We start from the raw sequence: 16247 nt of genomic DNA, 5'->3' as shown, positions 1-16247 counted from the left end.
CGCATGCAGCACTCCAGCTTTCTGCAGGGGGTCAGCACTGCAACACTGGGTCCTCTACCCACAGGGGCTAGGAGCCCTTCCAAAAGGAATGATGTGGGGTCACATCAGTGAGGCCTTCACTGCCAGCAGTGCCTCCCCGCCACCTGACTCCAGTGCCCAAAAAAGCTTCATGACCTCAGACCAGTGGTCAAGGTCAGTGAATGCATCTTCAAAATCCATCTCCTACCAACTGATTCACTGGGCTCACACACTGCTCAAAGCACGACTCCCCCCCCCCCCCCACCCCCACCAATCACTTACCTATCAACAATCTGTACCAAACACAAGACAGCTTCCATACCTAGCTTCACCTCACTTCTTGGAGGAGACAGTGCTGGCTATTCTTGGCAGGGACATGGCTGAGCCCCTGGCCAGCGGCAGGACTGAAATGTTACAAGATGCTGACATCCTCGTATGTTATCCTCCTTTTCCATGCACCTCTTGCTTTCCCACCCTCCATCACAACTCCACCCTTGTGCCTCCCTCATTTCATACACCCAAGAAATGTAGCCTGCCCAGCAAGTGGTTGACCAAGAAGAGGGAGAGAGGGAGAGAGGAAGAAGAAGGAGGAGGAGAAGGAGAAGAGGAACAACAACACCTTCACTTGATTTCACACTCGCAGCCACCAGCTCCTCGATGTCGACCAGCAGGGCCATTTGCAGTGTCCCCCACTAAAGGTCAGCAGCCTTCCACCAGCCATGCTGCAGCCACTGGGGTAGCACTGTGTGACATCAGTAGGATAGGCAAAGGCCCACACAAGACAGTCACTAAGGGAATGAGTAAGGGTGATGAGTTGATTTCTTGATGTCATATTGGATGGATAGATGTATAAAATTGATTGAAAATTTTGCTTTGTGGTAGCTTTTAGTTCAGCATCATGGCCAAGAGGACGCTGTGATAGTCAGTAACAGAGGGAAAGTAAGGTGTGCGACTAATGCTGAAAGGGAAATTGGGGTTATGGTCACTAGTACCACAGGCCATTGATTCCATCCCGGTTCTCCCGGTCAGAAAAGGGCTGTCTAGGTTATTTCGTTTCTTCTGCTTCCTCCTCTTCTGCTTCCTCCTCTTTCCTCTGCGAGGGGATGCTGTAATTCTGAAATTAAAGCATAAAATGCTTGAAATGCTCAGCAGGTCAGGCAGCATCTGGACCTGAGATGTTAACTCTGTTTCTCTCTCCACGGATGCTGCCTGACCTGCTGAGCAATTCCAGCATATTATATCTTCTCAGAGGTTTCCTTTACCATCTGAGGCCTTGCAAATATTCACCAGCACTTCCTGCACTCCCTGCACACTTTAAAAACTTTTAACATGTATTGCACCAAGCCACTACTTTAATACAAATGTTTTAAATACAGTCCAAAAGATTAAATACAAACTTACCTGAAAGATGCATGTGCCCCTTTAAGAGATGCTGGCAGCATCCTTGACAGTCTGCTGAACGCTGGGTTTTCATGGTAAGCTAAGGACCCAGCACTGAACTCGGCACTAAGGTCAAAGTTCGCTGAAGTGCCGTAAGTTGGTGTTGCACGCCGACTGACGACACCCTCTCTTAATTTACATTTCCAGGGCCAGCACTGTTATCGGCAGAGCAACGACCCTCACCAAAATGGCATCCTCCGAGTCCCGTGCCAGAGAAGGGCGCTAAACTGGCGGCTGCCATATTTCCACTGGATCCTGGGGGTAACTGATGGTGGTAAGTGGCCCAATTTCTACGTCACAGAGATATGTGGAACTGACCTCCAGCAACAGCAGTTCAAGCTGAGATAACTGACATTTTTAACAAAGAACTAGAGAACTATCTGCTTTAGAATGGGACTGAAGGCTATAAGAAGAAAACATGGAACATGAAGATGGTATAAGTACCTGGAAATGTCATCTGTGGGATGGCGCTAGTCAGAGTAGAATAATGTGGGTTGTAATTTGAGAATTGTTCACTCGAGTTTAAAGTTGAATATCTTTAGGGCTCAGAGATGGCTAAACACGCAGGTTTATTGGTTAGCGCCTGCTTTGTGGTGGCTTTTAGTTCAGCATCATGGCCAAGAGGATGCTGTGATGGTCAGTAACAGAGGAAAAGTAAGGTGTAGGACTGATGCTGAAAGGGAAATTGGGGTTATAGTCACTGGTACCGCAGGCCGATGATTTCATCCCAGATATCCCGGTCAGAAAGGGCTGTCTAGGTTACATCGTTCCTCCAGCTTCCACCTCTTCTGCTTCTTCCTCTTTCCTCTGCGGGGGGATGCTGTAATTCTGAAATTAAAGCATATTTAACCCGAAAACTGCAAGCTAAATCCAAACTTTCAAACAGGCCTTTCTTATTAGCACAGCACCCATTTAACACCTGTTTTCACCCAAAATAACCTCCTATGTTTTTGAAGTTCAGAGTATGGATGCTGTGTGCAAATTATATTAGCAAATATAACGGAAAATGAATTTGAAGAGAACTCATTTTCAAAAATAATTGTCAAGGTTTACAGCCTTCATAATCATTACAGGAAAGCGATAATTTAGTTAACGTTATTAATCTACTTTTACTGATGTAGTTAGCGTATGTTCTGAGTTGCTCCAAACAAGATAAAATGGTTTTGAGAAACATAGGGCGTATCCTTCAATTTCAGAGAGGTTGGATCAGCTGTCTGCTATATACCCTGCCCAATTTTCCTTCTAGTAAAGTCAATGGAATGGAAAATTGAGCGTGGTGTATAACGGGCCAATCCGATATTGCCCATTTTATATCTTCACTGAAGTTGAAATTTCTGGCAATAGTTTAAGACAGCTGGAATTCTGCATTACCATTTTTAATTACTGGGCCAGATTTTGCTGTCAAAATAACATTGGGGCTAATGTCGCTCTCCGTTATTTATGCTAAATGGTACAACAACTTCAGACTAAGAGCACATGCATCATTAAATGCCAATATCCAAAATTTGGTGTCTCAGTTATGCTGCTCCACCATTAGCTTTACAAAGACGGCTTCTCGTTGTCTGCCTCATAATTGAAAAGCATTGAATGGCGTAAAGTTGCTGCATTTGCATGGTAGATACAAAATAATGTGATTACAAGTGGAAGTAACCTTTTAACGACGTGATACAGGTTGAACTTCCCTTATCCGAAACCCTCTGGATAAGGGATTTTTCCGGACGAGGGATGGTCACGTTAAATTGGATTGTACAGATACTGAGCAAGGGGATATCAGGGCTGGCTGGCTTGGGGCTGGGAGTACGGCAGAGAGGTCATGGGGCGGTGGGGAAGCGAGGGGGGCAGTGGATCGCGGGGTCAGGCCAGCGATTGCAGGAGTCAGCAGCGAGGAAGGACTTCAATTTGTTCATGTCGGAGTTCTGCGCATGCGCCACCTGGTGGCCAGGAATGGTTCTGGACGAAGGGTGGTTCCGGATAAGGGAGGTCTAGGTAAGGGAGGTTCAACCTGTAATTGTTAATGACTGCTAATCAAGCTCTCTGGCACCAAACATTTACTTTTACAAGTGTGGAGTCTCATTCCTTCACATGTGAATTATTTTAGGAGATTTTAAAAATGTAGAGGACACAGAGAGGCTGCAAAGAGATTTAGATAGGTTAAGCGAATGGGCTAAGGTTTGGCAGATGGAATACAATGTCGGAAAGTGTGAGGTCATCCACCTTGGGGAAAAAAAACAGTAAAAGGGAATATTATTTGAATGGGGAGAAATTACAACAGTTGCAGTGCAGAGGGACCTGGGGGTCCTTGTGCATGAAACTCTTTTTGGAGTTTACCTGCAAAACAAAAACATTAATCGGTGCCACCCGCCCTGGATGACACACCAGACATTTACAAGGCCCTCTTTTTTTGCTTTTTTTTGGGGGGGTTTTTTTTTGGGCACTAAAATCAAATTTTCCTTTTTCCAGTGCCCCCTATAAAAGGGGAGGGGGACACTAAAAGCACCGGCAATTAAAACAAATTAAACTTTAAAACGTAAAATCAAATTAAAATTTGGTTGCCGGGCGTGATGATGCACTCCAGTCCCTCCGGTGCCCACCTCTCGCGGAAGGCCGCGAGCGTACCGGTGGACACCGCGTGCTCCATCTCCAAGGACACCCTGGACCGGATGTAAGAGCGTCCTTGTGCATGAATCCCAAAAAGTTAGTTTGCAGGTGCAGCAGGTAATCAGGAAGGCGAATGGAATGTTGGCCTTCATTGCGAGAGGGATGGAGTACAAAAGCAGGGAGGTCCTGCTGCAACTGTACAGGGTATTGGTGAGGCCGCACCTGGAGTACTGCGTGCAGTTTTGGTCACCTTACTGAAGGAAGGATATACTGGCTTTGGAGGGGGTACAGAGACGATTCACTAGGCTGATTCCAGAGATGAGGGGGTTACCTTATGATGATAGATTGAGTAGACTGGGTCTTTACTCGTTGGAGTTCAGAAGGATGAGGGGTGATCTTATAGAAACATTTAAAATAATGAAAGGGAGACAAGATAGAGGCAGAGAGGTTGTTTCCACTGGTCGGGGAGACTAGAACTAGGGGGCACAGCCTCAAAATACGGGGGAGCCAATTTAAAACCGAGTTGAGAAGGAATTTCTTCTCCCAGAGGGTTGTGAATCTGTGGAATTCTCTGCCCAAGGAAGCAGTTGAGGCTAGCTCATTGAATGTATTCAAGTCACAGATAGATAGATTTTTAACCAATAAGGGAATTAAGGGTTATGGGGAGCGGGCGGGTAAGTGGAGCTGAGTCCACGGCCAGATCAGCCATGATCTTGTTGAATGGCGGAGCAGGCTCGAGGGGCTAGATGGCCCACTCCTGTTTCTAATTCTTATGTTCTTATGCTCATATGTTCTTATGCTCAAATGTTAAATTAATTTTTTTTCTTACTTTTTCTTTCTGTCTCTTTTTCTCTCTCTCTTAATCCAATGTTTCTTTTCCTCTCGATTCTCTTTCTGTGCATGACTTGAAATTGACTTCACTCCCTTTAATTCACCCTGCTTCTCAGGCCTCCCTGGGTTTATTGCACAATCCTTAAATCTGATTGGTGAAGGAGATGCCCTGTTAGTTGTCCTTTTCACTCAGGTCCCAGATGCTCTGTTTCCCTCGCTATGCCATTATCCGCTCACACTTTCAGCAACTCAAACTGAATTGTGCAGGGGCAATTCTAACTAATGGCAGACACCATTAGATGCTCTGCTACGGCAAATTCTGTTGCTGTTGAAATCAAATTTAGAAACAAGAAATGTCTCTATATTTAGAAGTTTTTTTGTCCGTGCCAATTTTCTCACTTCAGTGTCTTTCCTGAAGGTATTGACAACAAGCATTTCATTTTGCAGCCTTCAGATAGTAACCTTGTAAGCATATTGACGACACACAAAAATAATTTGTCTTATTTTAAGTGCAATCTCATATTGCATTATTCAAGAGCATTATGCAAATTCATCAACTCTGAGAATTATTTTATAAGAAAATAATGAATTTCATTTTAAAATCAAATTGGAATGTAACTGGTGATTTAACTGCATCCAGGGAAAATATATATTTAATCCTCACCAAAATTATGTGCAAGCATAAGAAAAAGGGAAAGGAGAATAAAACCTTTCAGTCGACCAAGCTCCTATCCCACACCGATCATGTTACAACTTATAGGGCCCAAGTTTCCACATGATTTGCGCCTGATTTTTAGGAGCAACTGGTGGAGAACGGACTATCTTAGAAATCGCAATTCTCCACATTTTTTTTTCTGCAGTTCTAGTCAGGTAGAACAGTTCTACTTTAGAACAGAATTTTTTCTTCAAAAGGGGGCGTGTCCAGCCACTGACGCCTGATTTCAAAGTTTCCACAGTGAAACGTACGCCAAACTAAAGTAGAATGGAGCAAGTGAAGATTTTTGTAGAACTGAAAAAACCTGATCTACACATTAAAAAATCAGGCGCAGGTTACAAATTAGGCGTCCAGAATGAGGTGGGGGGAAGGGAAGTCATTAAATTCTATAATAAATCCTTATTTATACTTCTACAAATATTGTACAAATAAATCCAACCTGAATAAACATTTATAAGCAAAGAAAAGATTAAATAAACCATCTTCCTACCTGTGTGAAAGTGCTTCAGTCATCGTTCGAAGGAAACCGCCGTTTGTTGCCGCGCAGGGGAGGGAGGGGAAGGAGACAGCGGCTTGTTGCCACGCAGGGGAGGGAGGGGAAGGAGACAGCGGCTTGTTGCCGTGGAGGGGAGGGAGGGGAAGGAGACAGCGGCTTGTTGCCGCGGAGGGGAGGGAGGGGAAGGAGACAGCGGCTTGTTGCCGTGGAGGGGAGGGAGGGGAAGGAGACAGCGGCTTGTTGCCGTGGAGGGGAGGGAGGGGAAGGAGACAGTGAGAAGGGAAGCCTCAGTGCTGATGTGCTGATGGCAATGTGGTTTTATTAAAAAATGTTCAAAAATTAAACAGCTACAAAGAACTACAAAAATGGCCGAGTGCCAATGTTCTTTTCACACTGAGCATGCGCGAATGCTCCAATGCGCACGCGCAGCGTTGCCGGCAGGAAAAAAACTAATTTAAATAGTACCCGCCCCCTCCCACTTACAAAATCGGCGCGAGTGTAGGCTCCGCCCCCCTGGGCGCCACGCCAAACAGACAAGGAGCTGCAAAGCGCTCGAGAATAGCGCGTTTTTTTCTGCCGCCGTTTTAGGCGCGAAAAACGGGCGCCCAGCTCGGAGGGGCGCCCGTTTTTTATCCTGTGGAAACTTGGGGCCATAATATTGTGAACTGTACCCGCTCGTCACATTCCCTGCAGGAGGTAGTAATCATAACAAAAACAATTATGGCTTTATCTCTCTGAGCCCTAAAGATATCCAAGTTTAAACTCCAGTGAACAATTCTCAAATTACAACCCACATTATTCTACTCTGACTAGCGCCATCCCACAGATGATATTTCCAGGTACCTATACCATCTTCATATTCCACATTTACGAGTTTTTATTATTCATCTTTTCATCATCATCATCATCATAGGCAGTCCTTCGGAATCAAGGAAGACTTGCTTCCACTCTTAGAATGAGTCCTTAGGTGGCTGAACTGTCCAATAAGAGAGCCACAGTCCCTGCCACAAGTGGGACAGACAGTCGTTGAGGGAAAGGGTGGGTGGGACAGGTTTGCCGCACACACTTTCCACTGCCTGTGCTTAATTTCTGCATGCACTCGGTGATGAGACTCGAGGTGCTCAGCACCCTCCCGGATGCACTTCCTCCAATTAGGGTGGTCTTTGGCCAGGGACTCACAGAAGTCGGTGGGGATGCCACACTTTATCAGAGAGGCTTTGAGGGTGTCCGTGTAATGTTTCCTCTGTCCACCTTTGGCTCGGTTGCCATGAAGGAATTCCAAGTAGAGCGCTTGCTTTGGGAGTCTCGTGTCTGGCATGCAGACAATGTGGCCTGCCCAGCAGAGCTGATCAAGTGTGGTCAGTGCTTCAATGCTGGGGATGTTGGCCTGGTCGAGGACGCTAACGTTAGTGCGTCTGTCCTCCCAGGGGATTTGTAGGATCTTGCGGAGACATCGTTGGTGGTATTTCTCCAGCGACTTCAGGTGTCTACTGTACCTGGTCCATGCCTCTGAGTCATACAGGAGAGTGGGTATTACTATAGCCCTGTAGACCATGAGCTTGGTAGTAGATTTGAGGGCCTGGTCTTTGAACACTCTTTTCCTCAAGCGGCCGAAGGCTGCACTGGCACACTGGAGGCAGAATTGAATCTCCTCATTAATGTCTGCTTTTGTTGATAAGGGGCTCCGAGGTATGGGAAATGGTCCACATTGTGCAGGGCCGCGCCGTGGATCTTGATGTTGGGGGGCAGTGCTGTGCTGCGAGGACAGGCTGATGGAGGACCTTTGTCTTACGGATGTTTAGCGTAAGGCCCATGCTTTCATATGCCTCAGTAAATACGTCGACTATATCCTGGAGTTCAGCCTCTGAATGTGCGCAGACGCAGGCGTCGTCCGTGTACTGTAGCTCAACAACAGAGGTTGGGGTGATCTTGAACCTGGCCTGGAGGCGGCGAAGGATAAGCAGCTTCCCGCTGGTTCTGTAGTTTAGTTCCACTCCGGCGGGACGTGGAACTAAACTACATAGTATAGCCACATGTGGGAAGAGATCGCCCGGGAGATCACAGCTAGGAGCCCTGGCCCCAGAATATGGCTCCAGTGCCACAAGAAATTTAATGACTTGACACAGGTGGTCATGGTAAAATTCCATTTCACAAACACACTTCTCAATAACTGCACCACCACCACAGCATTACAACCTCAACACACTTCATCCACCATCGAACTATACACTGACATTCATAGGGGTCAAGTTTCGGCAGCCCGCTAGAACGGCGCACATCGGAGAGGCTCGCCTAACTAACTTATAGAACAAAAATTGCGTAAATACTTACCTCGCAATTCTCAGATAGCTGTAGGCCCAATTCCACCTCGGCACTGCTTGATGACTGGGGGCAATGCTGTACGGCGAGGACAGGCTGGTGGAGGACCTTTGTCTTATGGATGTTTAGCGTGAGGCCCATGCTTTCGTACACCTCACTAAATATGTCAACTTGTCATGCCAGTCATGCACATTGTGTTGGGACTCAAAGATCTGTTGGACGGATGACTCTCATTATGGGTCCACAGCTGATCGAGGTCATCCTACAAGGTCATCTGAAGCCTCAGTAGCTTTCCACCAGCCGTGCTGCAGCCACTGGGGGAGAACTGCGTAGGAGCACTAGATCAAGAAAGGGCACATAAAAGACAGATACCAGGGCCGCAATTTTCACTAGCTCAGCAGGCCCGCTGCAGCTGGGGTCGGTGGGGGGTCCCGACCTCGCTGCTGGCTCCAGTCCACTCTCTGAATTGATTTGACCCTGATCGGGCTTGTTAAGCCCGCCCAGCGCATTTCTTGGCCAATTGAAGAAAATAGACCTTGTGACATCATTTGATAACATGTTTGGTTAAAGGGACCATACGCAAATTTCATTTGACTGTTGTGCTGTCAGTGTTCTACAGCATTGAGGTGCTGCAAACACTGACAACTCTTTTGATTGGAAGACAGTTAAATCAAGTGCCCCCCAATCTTGGGGACACTCCAACACTTATCAAAGTCCTTTTTTTTGTGTGTTTTTTGTGTTTTTTGGTGTATTTTTGGGGCTCTAAAATCATAAATTTTACAAGTACCCCCTATAAAAGGGGAGGGGGACACTAAAACTGACAATAAAACAAATTAAACTTTAAAACATATAAAATCAAATTAAAATTTGGTTGCCGGGGGTAATGATGCACTCCAGTCCCTCCGGCGCCCACCTCTCGCGGAAGGCCGCGAGCATACCGGTGGACACCGCGTGCTCCATCTCCAGGGACAGCCTGGCTCGGATGTACGCGCGGAAGAGAGGTAGACAGTCAGGCTGAACAACCCCCTCGACTGCCCGCTGCCTGGAACGGCTGACGGCCCCTTGGCCATGCCCAGGAGCAGTCCGACGAGGAGGCCTTCGGACCTACCCGCTCCCCTCCGCACAGGGTGCTCAAAGATCAGGAGCGTGGGACTGAAGTGCAACCAGAAATTGAGGAGCAGCCCCTTTAAATAATGGAATAGGGGCTGCAACCTCGTACATTCGATAAAAACATGGTACACGGACTCCTCCAGACCGCAGAAATTGCAGGTGGCCTGGGAGGCAAACACTGACAAGCACTGCACAAAGGTGCACAGCTGCACCCTGGCTCACCCATGACTCCCTCCATATGCTTTTGGAGGGAGTCACAGCACACAGGGAGGTACCCTTCCCTTTCCATGGGCAGAAGAGACCTCCCCTGGAGATAAACGCAGCCTGGGTGCACATTGCACAGGAGGACACAAGCAGGGATGTTGTCAGGAGGACCAGGCTGCAGTGGTGCGAAACGTTACTGCAAAGCCACACTCAACCTCATCCTGCTGTGCCACTCATCACATCCCCATCACTCTGCCTTCCCTACCCTACTCCTGCACATCCTTACTCACACCAACATACCTTGCACCTTCACCCATCCCTATCTACATTATCACTTCCCCATCTCGCTAGCCATCCCTCACACTCACTCTCATCCTAGTCCAATCATACAAACTAACAACACACAAGGATAGGCACTTGGATGTTAGTCAATGTTCATGCAAAGTTTCTGTTAATGTGTTGTCAAACATTGAAATCTTTATTTTCAAAACTTTGCATTCTTGGACAGATTTGTGTGCACCTTTGGAAGTGGCTTAGTGAGTTGCAGTGAATGGTGAAACATAATGGTACCCCCCGCAATGGCGATGAATGTGAAAGGAATGGCTTGGGCATTGTAAGGATGGTTTATGGTGTTGGTGTGGGGTGGTGCCAACCTGACACATTATATGGCAGCCAGAGTGTACAGCGTCAAATGAACTACAGGGGAGTCAAGGGTTATGGGGAACAGGCAGGAAAGTGGAGTTGAGGTCAAGATCAGATCAGCTTTGATCTTATTGAATGGCAGAGCAGGCTCGAGGGGGCTGTATGGCCTACTCCTGCTCCTATTTCTTATGTTATTATGTTCTTATGAAGTAAATCTGGCCATGGTGAAGCTATCCCTGACGTCCTGGGCAGCAATGTGGTTGGGTGCTGATGCCTTGTGCCCTGTGCAGCATCAGTTGATTGCAGAGAAGATTGGTGCTGTTGTTGGTGCTGCTGGTGTGTCTGGTACAGCTGATATTGGGGCTGACTGTGGTGGGATTCTGAGGTCCAAGATGAGATAGTTTCAAGGACACCAATACTAATGTAATATATGACAGGTGAACTTGAGATGACAGAAGCGTTCTGTCAATGGTGAGAGAAGCTGTTCCAATGAGGTGACACTGGACAGAGAGTTTGCTCCAAACACTTGTAACCTGCATAAAGCTCAATCTGCCTTCCAAATGCAGTAAACAACAGCTTTTGATTCTGGAAAGTGAACAGCTGTAAGATGAGAGCTTTTATAGCACATTTGCAGCTGTCAAGTAAAGAAATTAAGAGAACTCCCAACGTCCTTACCTGATGTGATCACCCAGCAGCCTAGACCCTGTGGACAACCTGGTAAAATGGTACGTCGAGCTCAAAATACTGTTTAAAGGGCTGTTAGCAAGGTCGTAATGGCCTAAATTGCCTCTCCCGTCACTGCATGTTGGAGATGTTCAGCCCTGACAGACCCGACATCTGGGAAATTAGCGTGGCGGCGGATTGGCGGCGGGGTCGCGACCTGCTGTCAAAAAAGAAAATTCCCACACGACCAACCACCAAACCTGCCCACTGACCCCCCAAAAAATTAACTCCCAAGGGATTGCACAAGGGTGATTAGTCAATAGTGTTCATGTAAATTTGTGTGAGATGGTTATAGATAAATGTATTAATTGTGTTTGGAATCTTTTGTGGTGTCTCTAATTTCACTTTGCACCCAGGAGGATGCTATGATATGGTGTGAGACAGGAATGGTATGATGGGGATGTGGTGAGCAATGGGGATCTGGGTTTTCATTCGTGTGAATCGGAGTCTGATGAGCCGCTCACAGACAGTCCGTCTGGAAGGCCAATTGTCTGCCTCCCTCCTCCTTCCCTCCTCTCCCTCAACCTTTTCCTGAGGTGGTCCCACAATCCCTGATGGCAAGGCTGCGCCCTCATGATGCCCATGTTGTGAAGCATGCAGCAGACCACCATGAAATGGGTCACCCATTCCGCCGAGTACTGGAGGGCTCCTCCCAAGTAGCCAAGGCAGCAGAACTGTTGCTTCAGTAGACTGATGGTCTGCTTGATGATGTTCCAGGTGGCAGCATGGCTCTCATATGAGTGCTGGGCAGGAGTGTTGAGGTTGCGGAGGGGAGTCATGAGCCAGGTGCAGAGCAGTTAGGCCGTGTCTCCGAGCAGCAACCCTGGAGCTTGACATGGTGGCTTGACGAGTGCTCGCACATTGGACTGACACAGGATGAAAGCATCGTAGCTGCTGCCAGGATAGTGGGCATTGACATTCAGGATTCACTGTGAGTGGCAGTCTTTGCGGTTACAGATGATCTCAGGATTGTTATGCGGTGCCCGCAAAGCCACGTGGGTGCAATCAAAAGCACCCTGCACTATGGGGAAGCCCGCTATCCTGGCAAAGCCATATGCATGCTCATCCTGCTTCTCTCTGCTGATCGGAAAGCCAACCTTCTGCTGGTGTAGAGCGCCTCTGTGACCTCACGGATGCAGCGATGGACAGCGAATTGTGAGATGTTAGCTACGTCTCCTGCTGCAGACTGGAAGGATCCGCTGGCAAAGAAATTGAGAGCGGCAGTGACCTTGACTGCCACTAGGGGAGCTGTGGTCACCCTGGGCTGAGGCTGGAGGTCTGGTTGCAGGAGATGGCAGCGTTCTGTGACCACCTTCTTGGTGAAGTGAAGTCTCTTAATACACTGCTCCTCGCTTAATTGACTGTAGGCGAAGTGCTGTTGGAAGACCCTATGTGGGTAAGGCCTCCTGCTGAGAGTCCCAAAGGCCCTCATCCTCCCTCTGCACACATGTTCCCGCCTTTCTTGCTGTCTCTGCTCCCTCCACCCTAGATCCTGGAGGGCGAGGTCAACTGCCGGTACTGCCCCCATGACTTTTCGCAAGTGTAGTTTGAAGCATGTCAAAAATAATGATGGAATTTTGTCCTTGGCAAAAACTTACTGATACCAAATAACTTTGAAATGACTAAAGAAAACTCTTGCAGTGGCAGGAAGTAGCACACAGCCACTCAAACTGCAAAATCATGCCTTTACCCATTGGAATTCAGAAGAATGAGAGGTGATCTTATCAAAACGTATAAGATTATGAGGGGGCTTGACAAGGTGGATGCAGAGAAGATGTTTTCACAGATAGGGGAGACTATAACTAGAGGGTATAATCTTAGAATAAGGGGCAGCCCATTTAAAACTGAGATAAGGAGGACTTTCTTCTTTCAGAGGGTTGTAAATCTGTAGAATTCACTGCCTCAGAGAGCTGTGGAAGCTGGGTGATTGAATAAATTTAAGACAGAAATAGACAGTTTCTTAATCGGTAAGGGAATAAAGGGTTATGGGGAGCGGGCAGGGAAGTGGACCTGAGTCCATGATCGGATCAGCCATGATCATATTAAATGGCGGAGCAGGCTCGAGGGGCCAAGTGGCCTACTTCTGCTCCTATTTCTTATGTTCTTATGTTCTTCTGTTAAATCGCCAGGTCCAGATGAAATGTATCCCAGGCTATTAAGTCCATCATTTTCCAATCCTCTCTGGCTACAGGTGTGGTGCTGGAGGACTGGAGGACAGCTAATGTTGTACCTTTGTTTAAAAAGGAACAAAGGGAAAGACCAAATAATTACAGGCCAGTCAGCCTAACCTCGATGGTGGGCAAATTATTGCAAAAAATTCTGACGGACAGTGTTAATCACCCTTTAGAAAGGTACGGACTAACCAAGGACAGTCAGCATGGATTTGTTCTGGGAAGATTATGTCTGACTAACTCGATTGAATTTTTTGAGGAAGTAACAAGGTGAGTCAATGAGGATAGCGCATTTGATGTGGTCTACATGGATTTTAGCAAGAGTTTTAACAAGGTCCCACATGGCAGAGTAGTCAGAAAAATGAAAGCCTATGGGATCCAGGGGTAAGTGGCAAGTTGGATCCAAAAAAAGGCTCAAAGTCAGGAAGCAAAGGGTAATGGCTGACTGATGTTTTGTTATTGGAAGACTATTTCCAGTGGGATTACACAGGGCTCAGTACCAGGTCCATTGCTTTTTGTGGTATAATATCAATGATTTAGACTTCAATGTAGGGGGCATGATTAAGATGTTTGCAGATGATATGAAAATTGGCCATTTGGTTGATAGTGAGGAAGAAAGCTGTAGATTGCAGGAAGATATCAATGGACTGGTCAGGTGGGCAGAAAAATGGCAAATGGAATTCAGTCTGGAGAAGTGTGAGTTAATTCATTTGGGGCGGGCTAACCGGGCAAGGGAATACACTTTAAATGGTAGGAAACATAGAAACAGAGAAAATAGGTGCAGGAGTAGGCCTTTCAGCCCTTCGAGCCTGCACTGCCATCCAATGAGTTCATGGCTGAACATGTAACTTCAGTACCCCATTCCTGCTTTCTCGCCATACCCCTTGTTCCCCCTAGTAGTAAGGACTACATCTAACTCCTTTTTGAATATATTTAGTGAATTGGCCTCAACAACTTTCTATGGTACAGAATTCCACAGGTTCACCACTCTCTGGGTGAAGAAGTTTCTCCTCATCTCGGTCCTAAATGGCTTACTCCTTATCCTTAGACTGTGACCCCTGGTTCTGGACTTCCCCAACATTGGGAACATTCTTCCTGCATCTAACCTGTCTAAACCCATCAGAATTTTAAACGTTTCTATGAGATCCCCTCTCATTCTTCTGAACTCCAGTGAATACAAGCCCAGTTGATCCAGTCTTTCTTGATATGTCAGTCCCGCCATCCTGGGAATCAGTCTGGTGAACCTTCGCTGCACTCCCTCAATAGCAAGAATGTCCTTCCTCAAGTTAGGAGACCAGAACTGTATACAATACTCCAGGTGTGGCCTCACCAAGGCCCTGTACAACTGCAGTAACACCTCCCTGCCCCTGTACTCAAATCCCCTCGCGATGAAGGCCAACATGCCATTTGCTTTCTTAACCGCCTGCTGTACCTGCATGACAACCTTCAATGACTGATGTACCATGACACCCAGGTCTCGTTGCACCTCCCCTTTTCCAAATCTGTCACCATTCAGATAATAGTCTGTCTCTCTGTTTTTACCACCAAAGTCGATAACCTCACATTTATCCACATTATACTTCATCTGCCATGCATTTGCCCACTTACCTAACCTATCCAAATCACTCTACAGCCTCATAGCATCCTCCTCGCAGCTCACACTGCCACCCAACTTAGTGTCATCAGCAAATTTGGAGATACTACATCTAATCCCCTCGTCTAAATCATTAATGTACAATGTAAACAGCTGGGGCCGCAGCACAGAACCTTGCGGTACACACTAGTCACTGCCTGCCATTCGGAAAAGTCCCCATTTACTCCTACTCTTTGCTTTCTGTCTGCCAACCAGTTCTCAATCCACATCGGCACACTACCCCCAATCCCATGTGCTTTAACTTTGCACATTAATCTCTTGTGTGGGATCTTGTCGAAAGCCTTCTGAAAGTCCAAATACACCACATCAACTGGTTCTCCCTAGTCCACTCTACTGGAAACATCCTCAAAAAATTCCAGAAGATTTGTCAAGCATGATTTCCCTTTCACAAATCCATGCTGACTTGGACCTATCATGTCATCTCTTTCCAAATGTGCTGCTATGACATCCTTAATAATTGATTCCATCATTTTACCCACGACTGATGTCAGGCTGACCAGTCTATAATTCCCTGTTTTCTCTCTCCCTCCTTTTTTAAAAAGTGGGGTTACATTGGCTACCCTCCACTCCATAGGAACTGATCCAGAGTCTATGGAATGTTGGAAAATGACTGTCAATGCATCCACTATTTCCAAGGCCATCTCCTTAAGTACTCTAGGATGCAGTCCATCAGGCCCTGGGGATTTATCGGCCTTCAATCCCATCAATTTCCCCAACACAATTTCCCGACTAATAAGGATTTCCCTCAGTTCCTCCTTCTTACTGGACACTCCGACCGCTTTTATATCCGGAAGGTTGTTTGTGTCCTCCTTAGTGAATACCGAACCAAAGTACTTGTTCAATTGCTCTGCCATTTCTTTGTTCCCCGTTATGACTTCCCCTGATTCTGACTGCAGAGGACCTACATTTGTCTTTACTAACCTTTTTCTCTTGACATATCTATCGAAACTTTTGCAGTCCGTCTTAATGTTCCCTGCAAGCTTCCTCTCGTACTCTATTTTCCCTACCCTAATTAAACCCTTTGTCCTCCTCTGCTGAGTTCTAAATGTCTCCCAGTCCCCGGGTTCACTGCTATTTCTGGCCAATTTGTATGCCACTTCCTTGGCTTTAATACTATCCCTGATATCCCTTGATAGCCACGGTTGAGCCACCTTCCCTTTTTTATTTTTACGCCAGACAGGGATGTACAATTGTTGTAGTTCATCCATGCGGTCTCTAAATGTCTGCCATTGCCCATCCACAGTCAACCCCTTAAGTATCATTCGCCAATCTATCCTAGCCAATTCACGCCTCATACCTTCAAAGTTACCCTTCTTTAAGTTCTGG

This window comes from Pristiophorus japonicus, chromosome 2 (genome assembly GCF_044704955.1).
Source record: "Pristiophorus japonicus isolate sPriJap1 chromosome 2, sPriJap1.hap1, whole genome shotgun sequence".
NCBI lineage: Eukaryota > Metazoa > Chordata > Chondrichthyes > Pristiophoridae > Pristiophorus > Pristiophorus japonicus.
Note: the sequence above shows the minus strand (reverse complement) of the source record.